This window comes from Lutra lutra, chromosome 11 (genome assembly GCF_902655055.1).
Source record: "Lutra lutra chromosome 11, mLutLut1.2, whole genome shotgun sequence".
NCBI lineage: Eukaryota > Metazoa > Chordata > Mammalia > Carnivora > Mustelidae > Lutra > Lutra lutra.
Genome location: NC_062288.1, coordinates 40,418,067 through 40,434,874, shown reverse-complemented (window position 1 = coordinate 40,434,874; position 16,808 = coordinate 40,418,067).

Below are 16,808 nucleotides of genomic sequence, written 5' to 3'. Positions count from 1 at the left end.
TAGGAACAAATGACAGTTTGTTTACTTGCCATTAATTGCTCTTATTTTTTACATGAGATACACATTAATTTTTTTGTGGCATTATTAATTTTAAAGGTGAAATTGCTACATTTTAGCTTTATTATTGAGCCAGGAGTTAATACACAGCTGAGTAACTGTGCAATCAACTTGAGAGAATTTATTAGGTTGGAGGATAATTATGAAACCCATGGATATTTTTATAAAACAGATAAAGATTACATATAGTTTCCTATAGAAAACTATAAATATTAATTAGGAATGTTCTAAGTCAACTATAGAGAAAGTGTTAACCAAATAAGCACAGAAATGTCTAGTTGTTCTCTTCTTGAACTAAGAAATGTCTAGTTGTTCCCTTCTTGAACTAAATCAGAAGAGGAAGCTGTGTGTGCACATATCGTCCCTACTTCCTGCCACCCCACAGATAACAATTTGTAGATAATAATATGACATGCAAATAAAAACTAACATGAGTGATAGTGATTCTTTATTTTCCATCCTTTGCTGAAACAGTCAATTTAGGGTAAAATGGCTCAAATATTGACTTTGTGAAGAAACAGTGATCACAGAACGGATGTTATTAGGATTATACTGAGTGTTGAGAGATTTTAAGGATTCTCCTCAGAGTATGTTGCTTTTATAGCAGTATGTATCATGCCATTTGAGTTGGATTTTAAACATACAGTTTAAATATTGAGAATTGTTTTTTGTCTGGATATGGGTCATAAGAATGTCTCTGATTTGAATGAGAGATGGGTGAATGCCATAGCTTAGGATGCCTATTTTAGAGTTGTTCATGCTATTTTTAATGTTTATTTCAGGTGAACACAGTAACTTCCAATTTTCTAAAAAAAAAAAAAAAAAAAAAAATTTACTTATTTTAGAGAGGGAGGAAGAAACTCAAGCTCACTGTGCTGAGCACGGAGCCCGGGACACCACGACTTGATCTTCAGACCCTGAGATCACAATCTGAGCCAAAACCAAGGAGTCAGATGCTTAAATAACTGCACCACCCAGGCACTCCAATAACTTCCAATATAAGTAAGTGGAGGGTCAGACATAATTTAGGTGAAATCCCACTGCTTATCTCTGTGGACCCTGGTATCACCAAAATATGAGTGTTCAGATGAAGTGGCTGGGGAAAATAAACGTGCCAAATAGCGCACAGGTCTCAGGAGGGACAGGAGCACATAATTAAATTTGTTCCTGTGGCCTCCAGAAATCTTAGTCACTTGATCTCTAGTGTTAACTTTTTGACTTTCTCTTTCAAGAACCCAAACCTCAGAAAAACTAAAGATGCTCCCATTAGTGCTGATTTCTTCAGTAAAATACATATGGTTTTCCATTGTAAAAGAGGCTGCCCAGCATGGAATTGGGTGGAAGGATAAGTAAAGGCAGGGACACTATTAGGTATGTCCTTCTGGTCCTTCCTGAGTGTTATGAAATAGCCATTTGGATAGAAATAGTGACAGGTGAGCCTAGCAGAAAAACTCAAAATAATACATACAAACACATAGTACCCAGAATCCATTATTTTTCTACTGCATGTGAGAAAGATACAAAACAAGAAGTCTCATAGTCTCAGGACGTCTGTGTGGCAGTTGTTAAATGTCTGACTCTTGATTTCGGCTCAGGACATGATCTCAAGGGCGTGAGACTGAGATCTGTGTTGGGCTCTGTGCTCAGCATGGAATCCGCGTGAGATTTTCTCTCTCCCTCTCTGCCTCTCTCTATGCTTGCTTTCCTTCTCTCATTCTTTCTCTCTCATAAATAAATAAATAAATAAATAAATAAATAAATAAAATCTTAAAAAAAAAAAGGAAGTCACAAGGTTTGTTTGTATTAAAAACAAAACAAGAAGCACAAACCCTATACCCTCAGGAACAAATTAAAAAATAAAATACATGGGAAACACAGAAATTAGTAGAGATTTTCCTACATATGTCCCAGCTTCCAGGACAATAAGGACTATCTAGTCCAAGAACCCGCAGCTAAGCATAAATGATGGTCTATATCACAAAAGGAAAGTCCCTCTAGGAGGCTGCACACATATTTTAATTCTCTGAACAGAAAAGATGCCAAGGACAGACAACTGCTTGACAATGTTAGATGTTATCACCTGATAATGTTTTTGAGCACCCTCTGTGTATGAAGCTCTACTAGGACTTTAGCAAACATCAGCTTTTTAGAGAATTTTGCAGGGCAGGGATTTACAGAATTTACATTCTAGAAAGTGCACGTTGACTAGGTAGTCAACCTAACTCCTCCCTGCTCAACTCTCTTTCCCCTTCCTCTTCCTTTTGCTTTCTCCAGCATGTCCCCCAACCAGCACAGGGTTTTCCCCAGATTCCAGTTCCCAAGCCAATCCTCACCAACATAGGGCTTACAGCAGCGCTATGCAGTGGTGGAGGGAGGTTTTGCAAACGTAAATTGCACTTCCAGACCTTGGATCTGAAGCCCAGATTGGAGCCTTAGTTACCAACAAACTCTCTGATATTCCCCGCCCCGAAACACACGCACGTACTCTTCTCATTCAGCCTTCTCCTAGACCATTAGACCCAGCTGCTTATCAAAGCCCTGGGGCCTCACCTAAATTCCATCTCAGCTTGCAGTGCTACTGCTCAAGAGCCCATTTCCTGTTGAAACCTGCCTGGCTTCCCTACTTCTGACCACAGAGCACAGGGAACTTCCCTGTCTCTGCATGACCAGGGTGCTTGATCTTTACATTTTGGGTGGGATTTATCACATTTTACCTTATATCATAGCTACACAAATTTTAGAATGTCAGTTTCTTAATGGCAATACCTTTTCATCTTTGATTCCTACACAGTTCCATAAAGGAAAGAGCTAAAGTTCTCCAAGTCTTCTCTGGCTTAATCTGTGTCTTGCATGAGTAGAGCTGCAAAAAATAACTGCTAAATAAATGATTCTTGTATCCCAGAGTTCCTTCAGCTTGTAGCTGTCAAGCCTTGCTAGTGACTATGAAAAAGTAGTCAATCCTACACACAGTTGTTTTAAGGAAAGCATACTGTGGAAATGAAACTTTGTATCTCCAAATTCTCCAACCAGGGGCCATCTTGGAGGATTTAACAAGAGTGCGTAGGTGACTGAAATGAATGTTCATCCTGATGCTTTATTAGAACTTTTGCAAGAAAACATGAAGACACTGTAAAATTCAGTGTGGTATTTAGATATTCATTCACTTATTCATCCACTCACAGGTTACTTGCAAAAAAATAATTATTTGTCAGATGGTATTGTATAATATATTAGTCACTAGTTCAGCACTTTGATTCAACCTATGCTCCAGTTTTTTTCCTAGGATGCCTCTTGAACTTCAACATGAATACAGATCACCTCGAGGGGACGGGTTCTGGTGAAAATGCAGATTATTATTCCACTGGATGAGATGGAACTTGAGATTCTACATTTCTGATAAATTCCTGGGTGATGCTGGTCCTGTTGGTCCACAGATCACATTACCAAGAAGGAAGGCTTTAGAAGACCGTGTTCTATTCTGAATGACTTTGCTTGAGTCTAACAGAAAGACCTGTGCATAAATTAGGTTCTTCCTTCCAGTATAATGCCCTGGGAAAAGGTGCCTCATCTCTTTGAGCATCTATAAAAATGGGATGATAATATTCATTACACCTCTTTTAAATGAGTTGTTAAGATCATTTGAAATGCATGTGAATGCATTCTATAGATAAAAGCACCATGATTTATATGGATAACGATTATTACTAATTTCACACTTGAAATGTGAAGTCCTGAGTAATGGAAATTTCATATGGGTAAAAGATATTATAAATATTTCACTGGTCTGACTTCTTGACTGACCAGAGAGTTGAGTGGCTTCTGACATGGGGTGGCGGGGTGGTGCTTGGGCAAGAGACATGTTAAAGATCACTTTTGGAAGGTTTTGCTAAGTGCTGAAACTGGACCACTTTCTTACACCATACATAGATACAAGTCAGAATGTATTAAAGACCAAAACATAAGACCTGAAAACATTACAGTCCTAAAAGAAAACATAAACAATAATCTCTTGGACATTAGCATCAGCAACATTTTTCTGGATATGTCTTCTCAGGCAAGGGGAAAAAAAAGCAAAAATAAACTATTGGAACTGCATCAAAGTAAAAAACTGTAGAGAGAAGGAAACCATCAACAAAACAAAAAAGCAACCTATTGAATGGGAAAAGATATGTGCAAATCATATAGCTAAAAAGTGTTAATACCCAAAATATATAAGAACTTATATGACTCAATAACAAAAAAACCCTAATAATCCAATTAAAAAAGAGGTAGAGAACCTGAATAGAAATTTTTCCAAAGAATACATACAGATGACTAATTCATACACAAAAAGATGTTCAACACCACTCATCATCAGGGAACTGAAAATCAAAATCATAGTGAAATATTCACCTCATACAGTCAGAATGGCTAGGATTGAAAAGACAAGAAATAACAAGTGTTGCTGAGGATGTTGAGGAAATGGGACCCTCGTGCACTGTTTGTGGGAATGTAAATTGGTGCAACCATTGTGGAGAACAGTACAGGGATTCTTTAAAAATTTTAAAATAGAAATACCATGTGATCCAATAATCCTATCACTGGATATTTACCCAAAGAAAAAACACTAATTTGAAAAGGAATATGCATCCTTATGTTTATTGCAGGCTTATTACAATAGCCAAGATATAGAGGGTGTCCATCAATAGATGAATGGATAAAGAAGATGAGGTAAGTATGTGTACACACACACACACACACACACACACACACACAATTGAATACTACTTACCATTTAAAGAGAATGAAATCTTGCCATTCACAGCAACATGAAAGGATGAGACCTAGAGGGTATCATGCTAAGTGAAATAAGTCAGATAAACACAAATATATGATTTTATCTATGTTTGGAATTTTTTTTTTTAAAGACTTTATTTATTTATCTGACAGAGAGAGATCACAAGTAGGCAGAGAGGCAGGCAGAGAGAGAGGAGGAAGCAGGCTCCCTGCTGAGCAGAGAGTCCGGGGCTCGATCCCAGGACCCTGAGATCATGACCTGAGCCGAAGGCAGAGGCCCAACCCACTGAGCCACCCAGGCGCCCCTATGTTTGGAATCTTAAACAAAGAAAACAAAAACAGTAAATAGACTCATAAATATGGAGAACAAACTAGTAGTTGCCAGAGGGAAGGGAGGGGGTGGGCAACACAAGTGAGGGTATTAAGAGGTAGAAATTTCCAGTTATAAAATAAGTCACAGGGACAAAAAGTACAGCATAGGGAATATAGTCACTTATATTCTAATAATTTTGTATGGGGACAGATGGTCACTACCTTTATCATGGTGAGCATTGCATAATGCATAGAATTGCTGAATCACTATGATGTACACCCAAAACTAATATAACATTTTATATCAACTATACTTTAATTTTAATTTTTATTTATTTTTTATTTTTTTTTAAAGATTTTATTTATTTATTTGACAGAGAGATCACAAGCAGGCAGAGAGGCAGGCAGAGAGAGAGGAGGAAGCAGGCTCCCTGCCGAGCAGAGAGCCCGATGCGGGGCTTGATCCCAGGACTCTGAGATCATGACCCGAGCCGAAGGCAGCGGCTCAACCCACTGAGCCACCCAGGCGCCCCTATACTTTAATTTTTAAAAAAAGACTTGAGATGTTAACTAGACTCACTGATGATCATTTTAGAATATCTACACATACTGAATGTTGTACACCTGAAACTAATAAGTAATGTTATATGTTGATTATATTGCAATTTTTAAAAAGGCTGTTATTTCTTGTAATGAGCACCAAAACAAAACAACAAAAAAGAATACTTTCCTGTCTGTTGAGTGGGGATTATTTCTCCTCTGCCACCAGTAAATGGAATGTCAATAAAGAAGGGAATTCCACATAAAGGCTTTGGTGTTGAATGCTGAGTTTACATTTTTATCTCAACTGACTTGCAAATCAACCCTAGGCATTGATCTGATCTTATTTATTCCCATTGTAAAGGTTAGCACCCATGAGCTCCATGAAAGCAAGGCCTGTATTATTTAGCTCATTGGTGTATCCTCAGCAGTAGCACAATGTTGAAACAGACTAGGCATCCTAAACCATTTGGTTAATGAATGAATCAGACTCAGAGATGAGGTATTTTGCTTAAGGTCACACCCAGGTAAGTGGTAGAGCAAGGCATTGTCCCAGATCCATTTGGCTTCTAAACCAAATAAATGGCTTGATGCTGGGAGTTTCTCATTCAGCAGGTTTAGGCTGAGCCCAATTATTTGTATTTTTATTAAGCACCCCATTGGACCCTTTGACTCATTCAATATTGAACATGTATTTATTAAGCAAGTAACATATGTCAGTCATATTCTGGGTGTTGGGACTCCATCAGCAAACAAACAGACAAGAATCCCGTCCTCACAGAGCTTAAGTGCTAATGGCACATCAGGCCAGTTTGAGAAACTTTGCATTGCACCATGATGACAATGGGTTCTGTATATTCAGTTAAAATTGGCATTCAACGGAGATTCCATTCATCCTTTCACCCATGTTTGTTATGGGAGCTAAGAGCATCCTGGGCAGATGAACTATAAAAGGTCCTCTTTTGACAAGGAGTCAGGACTTTTTGTGCAGGGAAGTCTTTTATCTTGTGGGCTTGTTTGGCACCCCCTCATCCTCTTTGGGGCATGTCCCCCTTTCCTTTTGAGGAGCACTGGAGGCGCTGAAGAGGCAATGTACTGCTGGTTGGGGAAAGTCCCAGATGAGGATCTGCCCATCATTAGAAGGCCTTTCAGAATCTAGAGAGGACTTTTTGAGTCCCCCTTCTGAAGATCAGGCTCTATTTAATTACGTGGAGATACTATATCAAGACAATATTGTATTTTAATGATCTGTAAAGCTCCCATGTATCCCTATTTTAGATATTTGAACTATTGCATTGAAGGGTCTTGATTGCTATCATTGAACATGCATTGCCTTCCCCCACTTGAAAATGTGAATAGGAAATTCAAGCAGGTGAAGGAAGGGGGCAATGACCCCCTTCGTTTTAAGTGCATGCTACTTTAAAAACCTGTAGTTACTTATTCACTTAAATGAGTAACCTACATAATTGTCATATTTTTAGTCCTTAAAAATCTGTTTTTGCAATGGAAATCTTCATGCAATCAGTATAATCAATTGCAAAATTAATAAACTGGGGCGATCTTTAACACAGCTTTTTCTGCTTTGAGAAATGAGAGGAAAACTACCTCCATGTGTGGTTTAGACCTGAAAGACTTTTAGTAACAAATTCTGAATTGTATGGCCTTACTTTGAAGCTGCTGATGACGCTCATTTTTCTGTCATTTTCTTAAATGTTTTCTGTGCCAAATTCAGCATTTAAAAAGGACAGAAGGGGCGCCTGGGTGGCTCAGTGGGTTAAGCCGCTGCCTTCGGCTCAAGTCATGATCTCAGGGTCCTGGGATGGAGCCCCGCATCGGGCTCTCTGCTCAGCAGGGAGCCTGCTTCCTCCTCTCTCTCTGCCTGCCTCTCTGCCTGCTTGTGATCTCTGTCTGTCAAATAAATAAATAAATAAAATCTTTAAAAAAAAATAAATTAATTAAAAAAATAAAAAGGACAGAAGGCAGCAACTGAGGGAACCTCTTTAAGGGGTGGGGGCTGGGGGCGCTTGGGGGTTTCTGAAAAGAACTTTGCATAAAATTTCTCTATTATTTAATCTCTATTTTAGAAAAATAGCAAAGCTAGTTCCCTGTTCACAGAGACATGCAGATACGTGGACAGTCAACCGTTCATCTCAAGATTTTCATCTTATTAGATAGGAGGTATGCTTCATCCATTATAATATCAGGAACAAAATGTTAATGCAGGTGCTCTACAACAACACAGAAAGTTCAGATGGCTAAAGCCTGTGACTTCCTATTTGTAATTTTACAAAGTATTTAGTGGCAGTTTGTGCTGGGTGGGGAGCAATTCATACTGCTCTAAGAAATGCATTTAGTTGCTGAAAATGTCTCTTTTAAACAGTCACAATGTAACCACAGCCAACATGTCTTTCGTAGGCAATATCCAATTCATGTGATTGGCAATGTTACCAGAGAGAAGGCCAGGGAGATGTTTTTAGCTCTTCCTGGGTATTTTTTTATGAATATTTAATTTCTTTTTTATTGCATGATATAAAATAAGTCATGTGTTCCTTACTGAATGCTCCTTAGTCTTGTTCCTCTGAATTGTGCTATTCAGCTCTCATGTGATATTGGAATGTCTCCCCTCAATAGGTCTAGATCGCTTGAAACCATCCTTGAGAAGCAAAGTCCAGTTCTTCCTGATAATCCACATGGAGTCTGAAATCAAAATCTAAACTAAATTTTATTTACTTATTTTTAAAAGATTTTATCTATCCATTGAGAGAGGGAGCGAGAGAGTGAGAGAGCTAGCACACACAAATGGGGTGAGGGACAGAGAGAGAAGGAGAGACAATCCCAAGCAGACTGCGCTGAGCCTGAAGCCTTATGTGGAGCTGGATCCCACGATCAAGAGTCAGATGTCCAGGCGACTGAGCTACCCAGGTGCCCCTGCACTAAATTTTGGACATCTACATCTACAGTATACATAAACCTGGTCAAATTACATAACATATTTTTAAAGGTCTTCTTTAATCTAAGTCACTAATGACGATGGTGTCCAAATGGAGAGCGCTATCAGGTCACTTTTAAAAACAGTTTTGTTTACTTTTAGCCACTCTCTGAGAATAATAAAACCAAACAGTAGAGTATCTGTTCTTAATAAGGCCCATTTTGTTTTACATAGCACAGAACTGCCTCCAATTTGATTCTTAATGAAAAAAAGGGTGGTATGTGGTGCATAACGGCAAATTCAGAATTAGTTTGCTATGGATAACAAATCAAAATTGGTTACATCTAGAAGAGAGTTGGTTTTGTGCTCACTTTGGCAGCACAAATACTAGAAAAGAGTTGGTTTTCATTTTGCTTGGTTTGGGAAAGAAAGAAAAAAACATAATAATCTAACCCTGCAGCTCTTTGCTAATATTGATATTATGAAAGTGCTAATTACCTAAGTAAAAATTTGCAATAAATATATATGTGGTTATAATATATTTTGTATAGTTGAAATCTAATTTTGAATTGTTTTTCTATCCAATGCCAATTAAGAAACACAGCAAATTAATAGACAGCACTGTTTACAATACAGCCTTGTGGATTTTTAAAAAATCTCTTCATACTATTGGAAAGGCAAAAGTAAAAATAACTTTTTTACATTATAGTTTGTTTATTTCTTTAATTTCTTTGAAGGCATAATTGTTTTTTCATGAATAGCAAAGACACAGGACATAGTAAATTATAGTGCTATGTAAAGACAGATATCCTCATTAACAACTAGCTGCTATAAAAATAAATTATACCATATGACTCAGGGAAGTTGTTAATAATTCTACTTTGTTTACATTATGCTTCGAAAGCAACATAGTTTAATGAGATCAGATACTAAGCTAACGGTATAGCTTGGAGTCAAATGTTTTCAAGCTCTGCCAAAACCATAGGTAGATTAGATGTGGGTAGTTTTTACTGATAGTGTTTTCAAAAGAGGAAATGAATAAGGCCTTGCTTGGTACAGAAGTTATGCATTCATTACCTAAGAAAGAGTATTAAGTACATGCCAATTACCGAGGTGCTTAGAAAGGCACAAACAACATAAGTGGGGAAAAGTTCAAGAACCATGGAGGTATTTGTATTTAAGAATGATGCATAATAATAAAATTAATAATATAAACCTACAAAAAACACATAATAACAAGTAACCAAGTATCCAAAAAATCATATGGTCATGTTGCAAAGGAGGTGAGCAGTGTATGGAATTCTAATATTCTACAACATAAAATTTCTTCATACTCCCTTAACTCTTAGCATGGATTAGTTAAAATGAAGTGGACCATACTCAGTTTTTCATTTTTCATGATTCAAAAAAACATTAAACTTCTTGGGGCGCCTGGGTGGCTCAGAGGGTTAAGCCTCTGCCTTCGGCTCAGGTCATGATCTCAGGGTCCTGGGATTGAGCCCAGTATCCAGCTCTCTGCTCAGCAGGGAGCCTGCTTCCTCCTCTCTTTCTGCCTGCCTCTCTGCCTACTTGCGATCTGTCTGTCAAATAAATAAATAAAATCTTAAAAAAAAAAGCACATTAAACTTCTTAACCTTGGAGTTGCCTACTTGATTTTTTAAATAAATGTGATATTCAAGTAGATAACATTTGCTCTCATCCACCCTTTATTAAGGACATGACTGATTGTTGATGTGCCAGAGCAATTTCTCATTGTCTTCATGAAAAATGCAAACGTAAAAGTTACTGACTGTGATTTTAGTTGGATGTCTCTAACTTATAACATTTAATGAGTGCAATCACCCCTGTAGAGCAGGATATCTAGTTGCCACAAACCTGGATGTCTCTAACATATAACATTTAATGAGTACAATCACCCTTGTATAGCAGGATATGTAAACAGCAGATCCTTTTAGTCAGTTTGGTTTTTAAAATTGACTTGGTATTATTTTCACTCTCTCCCCCTTGGCTTTGAAAGGGACAAAAAAAAAAAAAAAAAAGAAAGAAAGAAAGAAAGGAAGAAAGGAAAGAAAAGAAGGCAGCAATCCCAAACACCCACTTTGCCAAATTAGTTGAGAAGGCAAGAGGTATGAAATGCAGAAATTATCTGTTTTGCACCGGTAGAACATATCAGCTGTATGCACACAGCTGCCATGTTAAGCATTTGCACTTTTTCTAAGGGAAAGGTATAGTATGTGTCAGTACATTCAGCTTTATGTAAAAATAAATATGTTTCAAAATAAATAAGACAAGGGCAATGAGAAAAAAATTCTGTAGAGCTTATTGCTAACTAGTGAGGAGATAATGGTGATGCTATATTGTTCCTACATCTAGAAAGTGACAGAATTTCTAGGGGTGGAAGGCATGTACATAGTATAATTTAAATCAGATCTAGATCCAGAAAAGCATTGCCTGCCTTGAAGATGACACTGTCAGATGAATATAAGCTGACAAAATCTACTGTTATAAGAGGTGTGTGTATGTTATTAAGCCATATTATCTCCAAGTTTTTCTATGAAACTAATTCAAGTTAAAGGAACAAAAGGAAGTGAGTATTATGGTGGCCAATCTAGTAATTCCTATCTTGCTAGTGATTTAAAAGTCTCAGAGAAATAAATTCATAGGCTGTTTCTTCTATGTTATAAAGAACAGTGTCTGTTTATTGCTGCATAACAAATCACCCTGGTAGTTAATGGCTTAAAGCAACAACAATCATACTATTGTCTCATAGTTTCTATGGTTCACAAACTTGGAATGGGCTCAGTTAGGTGATCTAGCTTGGGATTTTTTTAGATGGTTATAGTAGCTAATGGTTTGGAGCTGCTGGGGACAGGACAGCATCTCTCCTTATCTCTTTCTCTATCTCTCCATCTTTCTACCTGTCATCTTCATACAGTGTCAGGACTCCTCGAAGTTATCCCTCCTGGTGGGCTAGTTTGGGTGGCCTCAGGCCTGTCTGATCACATATAATGGTGGCTCAGGATTCAGTCTAAGCATTCCAACAAGACAAGTGGGAGATAAAACATATTCTCCAACCTACACTTGGTAGTCACTCAGACTTACTTTATAGACTATATTTTATTGGCTATAAGGTAAGAGAATAGTTAGATTCCACTTCTGAATATGGAGTGGCAAGGTTTAGAAGATTCTGTGGGATCAGAGATACTGAGATGGCCATCTTTGGAAAATAGTGCCACAGTGTCTTTTACTATGAAATGGTTATCTTTGCTAAATTGGTGATATTGTGAGTAAAAATATAGTCTTTGCTAGTAGATGATTGAGGATGAATTATTATGGTAAAAAATAAAAACAAAAGAAATCTAGTAGTGTCTAGATATATTATGTGTTTTACATATATATATATGTAGTCAGTATATATATATATATATATAATTTATGATACTCCATTCCATGGAAATTCCAGTAGTTTCCCACACTATTTCTAGGTCTCTGTTATCTCTTCAGACTCAGGCCTGCCAGAGGGTCTGGAATTATATCTTTAGTTGAAACAGATTCACTTTATTACAAAGATCCAGAAACAGTGGGAGTGACAAAGTGAAGGCCATTTGGCTCAGGTAGGTGAGGAATACCTACCAATATTGAATTGACAGGGGAGATGGGCTATTTTATGCTAGTCTGGTAATCTCTCTTGGTGTCAATTTCTCCCTCTATGAAATAGAGAAGAGCTCTCCTGACTTGCCTCACAGAACAATGGTGAAGCTAAGTTAAGAAAAATATTTGGGAAACATTTTCAAATACATGGGTCTGTCTGGATGCCAACTGGGAGATTAATTATGATATCTGGATTGGCTTGTCCACATGTCTATCGCAGGGCTTTTGTCTTTGGAAGATGAGACCACAGACCTATCACCAGGCAGTTGCTTTGAATGGTTTTTTTTCTCTAGTGAGGATTAATTTCCCCTAAGCCACCCACATTCCTCCCTGGTCTTCCTCTCCAACAGTGGAATGTACTTGCTTGGTGGTTGGCAGGGTAGGCTAAACCCCTCCTAAGAGAAATAAAATACACTGAATTTTATGACTTTGGTCTATTAACAGCAAATTTTAACCAAACGAGAAAAAGGATCACAAAGGTCTGTAAAACCTTCTAGTCAAAAGCTTAACAAAACCTGATATAAACACTTGAGAATCTATAGTACATAGGCACTCCCATACTTGAAAGCAGAAGTAAGAATGTGGAAGTGTAAAGTTTTCATCTGCAGGCATCAGCAGCTTACCTTAAAAAGGTAACCCAAAAGGACAAGGACTGTTTCACTACTTGGGGTCAGAGATAATTCATCCTCTGTAAAAGGGTTTGGTGGTATCCAGTGAAAGGGCCAGCTCACTGATTTCATAGTACTATGGAAAATTTGAGTTGGAAGCCATCTCTTCAAAATCATTAGTCTTGACAAACTGAAGCTCTTTTGAACACGATCTTTTGAAATAAACATCTCTCCCAAATCTATGGGATACATAAAGTATATTTATCGCAAGGCCTCAGGGGCCAGTTGTGGGTTGTGGTCAGGATGTTGTAAGTATAGGACAGGTATTTCTTCTTGATGTGTAGATGAAGATGACCATTTATCTTTGACACTCTCACGTATCTTCCCATTCTTAATAAAGAATTCTTTTTAAGATACGGGGAAGGCATCAAACTCCCATTGATCTTTAAAAAGCAGATTAGAAATACAGCAATTAACTGGATAAGGAGGTAAGAAATGTTTCTAACAATCAAGTCAAATTATTTACTTGCAAGAGGCTCACCTGTATGGCAAGCACAGCTTGATGTTTTTGTAAAGTCCTTTAACTCTCTTCTAAAAGAAGCCGTATTTAAGCAATCATCCATTTATACCATTTATACAGGCAGATAACTGCACACCAAGCAACACTTTGTACTTCTCTGAGAAAATTTGAAAGAAACAGATTTTCCTAAAATGGGATTTCAGTGATATTTTGGGTTAAACACAGTGCTTCTATTGTTTCTGTAATTTAGTCTTTACTACCAGTGAGAAAGACAAGCAATGATTCCAGAGACTCTCATAAGGCAGATCATATAGATGATATTTCACACTCTTGCATGTCCCTAGTAAATATCTATTGGGCTAATTAGTCTTGGAAAGAATTTCAACTCTGTGAACTACATTGTTGAAAACTAGGCATCAGAACAAGGAAGCCACCCCTTGAATAAATAATATTCCATGGATTCAAGATGCATCAAGGAGACATAATCCCAGACTGAAAGACTGAGTTGCTCTGGATAGAAAATTGATCTAAAATGTAGGATTTTGAAACTAAAAACCTGTCTGCCTTTACTTAGCGATTGTTTACTGTGATTTTTCAATGTGAGCTCTGTATAAACAGATTAACTTTGTTTTCTAAGTGTTTCCAAAGAGCTTGGAAACTAAGAATTAAGTACTGCTTCTCCTCATTTCTCAAAAGCTGGCAAACTCTTCCCTAAGCTCAACACCTGTTGTTTGAAAATCTACCACACAGTGGTCTTCATCCTCTATGCCAACAGATGTGAAGATGCCCAGAGGTTCCTCAGATGTTTGAGCTACTGAGTTTCGTGGGGGCACCAGGAAGGGGAGGAGAAACGGTTCTGGAATTCCAAAGGTCACTGCTGGATTGAAATAATGAAAATTGCCCACATGTTGAAAAAAATTCAGATGTGATTACTGGAAAATCTGGCAATCAGACCGAGAACTAACTGCGCCTAAAGTTACATTTATACTTTGAAAAAGAGAGAGGGAAAAGGAGAGAGAGAGAAAAGGAAGATGTGCCAGGGTGAGAGAGAAATAATTACTATGTTCTTTAGCCTTCCGGCTACCACAATCAACAAGTTCAAACATAAAATGGAAGAAACACATACTTCTACCAAAGGAGATCAAGTGTGAATTATCACCTACCCAAGCACTCACTTCTGAAAACAAGTCTAAGAATTTATTTTAAGTGATTGAAGAAAGTTGGAGTTAGAGCAATTTTTTTATATGACAAAGGAAGACTATGATACATATTTAAATTATCTTTCAAGGCACTTACTGTGTCTGATAATCATTTCCTTACAAATATTTTGTTCTAAGGACAGTTTTTCTTTCTAAAATCCCCCCTCTTTTCCTTCAAAGATGCTAGAAATCTGTGTGGTGATGGTAACATGATTGATTGTGTACGAAGATGCACTTTCTGCATAAAATAAACTGAACAAATACATGTCATGAATCTGCTTTGTAATCTTTTTACTCTGGGTTATTTAGTAGGTGGCCTAGAGGCATCACAGGGTAGTACTCATGGGTAGAGCCCATCAGTTTTGGAGGCTCAGTCACAGGGTGGCCCCAGCTGTCTGATCTTGGGTAAGTTTTCCTGTATTTATTTATTTCTTCACCTAGTAAGCAAATATAAGCATGTGTAAAGTGACAGGCTCTGCATATACCTTGTAGTTACAGTGATTGACATCTCCCCCCTTTCCCCCAAGAACTTGTAGGGAATTTCAATTCAGTATGCTCTGTTCCAGAACAGAAGCCTGATCTGGAGGCTCCTACAAGGGTTCACTAAGTGAGTACCGAGGGTGGGATGGGATGAGAGGAAAAGTCAGGGACTACTCATCGGAAGATGTTAAGACTGAGAGACTCAAGTAGGAGTTAGCTAGTGAAGAGCAGGGAGACATTGTGGAAAGAGAGTTTTGGTTAAAGACAACAGTACATGTGAAGTCCTCAAGGTACTTGATCTGCAAATACTTTCTGGGTGGCCTTCTAGGTCAATATATGTATGGGTTTGAAGAAGAGAGATGGAAAGTTTTTTCTAGAACTAGAATTTTTGGAGGCAAATTGCAAAGGTGAGAAACTTATGACTAGTTTCTGTTGTAGTTATCAATTTGTTCTCATTCAGCTTTCCTCTTTTTAGTTCAAAACCATCATGGAAAAGTACACAGGTGAAAGCCTAATAAGGCTTTGTTTAGAGTGACAAGTGGGAACTTCTCAGATTATACCAGCACCCCTGAAGCTGTAAGGATGTACACATAAGCTTCTCCATGTCTGATACATCTTCCAAAATAAACACATATTTAGGAGTGATGCTTCTAAAATTTTAATTTGCATAAAAATCACCTGGGATTTTGTTAGAATGCAGATTCTGATTCTGTAGTTCTGGGTGGGCCTGAGATTCTCTAATGCTCCCAGTGATGCTGATCCCTCTGATTTGGGGACCTCACTTTAAATGGCAAGATCTTAAAACACTTAAGGAAGGGCCAATGGACATCAATGTCCTGTAAGTTTCAGTATTTTGAATAATGTACCTTAAAAATCTATTCTCTCATTCTCCTTCCCTCTCTGTGTCTGTGTCTGTGTCTGTCTGTCTGTCTCTCTCTCTCTCTCACACACACACAAATACACACACGGGTGCATATACTTTATGTTCATCCTGCTGATGATACATTAATGTACAACTGACCAACTAATAGAGTATGTAACAACTATTCTGGTTATTACTACCATCTACAAATAGGTTAGACATACCTTGTCCACCATCACCCTTTCTAATATTTGTGCACTTCTTTTGTTATGTTTGAGTGTGACAATGAAATGTCAAAGCAGAACACTTAAATATATGCTGCCTTCAAAATCTAAGAAAGTCCACTTGGTGTTGCGCCTTTCTCTTCATGAGGGGAGGATCAAGGTGTATCAGTATGTTTTTTCTTTAAAAGAAATATCCTGAAATGATCAGTGCCGTGGACTCATAGAAACCACCCTATGGATAGAACCTTGAACTTCCATAGGTTTATTTCCCTCTCTCTGGGACATATGTCTCACTAAAGCATTTGAGGTCTTGCTTTTCCCCACTCATAAGATCCATTTAGCATAATATCATCAGATACTGGGCTGGGGTGGTGTTCTGTGGGATACCAATTCAATCAAGGTCCCTGCAATAATGATTTAGAGATAGCTATGAATTTAAAGCTATCATCCTTGCCTGTGTTTGTCTAAATATCCCACCCTAATCATCAGAGCCCCACTCCTTCCCAACTAGTCTCCCATCTTAGTGAACGAGACCTGGTAGACTGGTTTATTTAAATGAAATAGCAATTTCCATTCTTATAATCAAGACTTGGCCTGATTCTCAGCCATGTATGCCCTGTCCCTACATGAGATAAGAAAATAAGGAACCA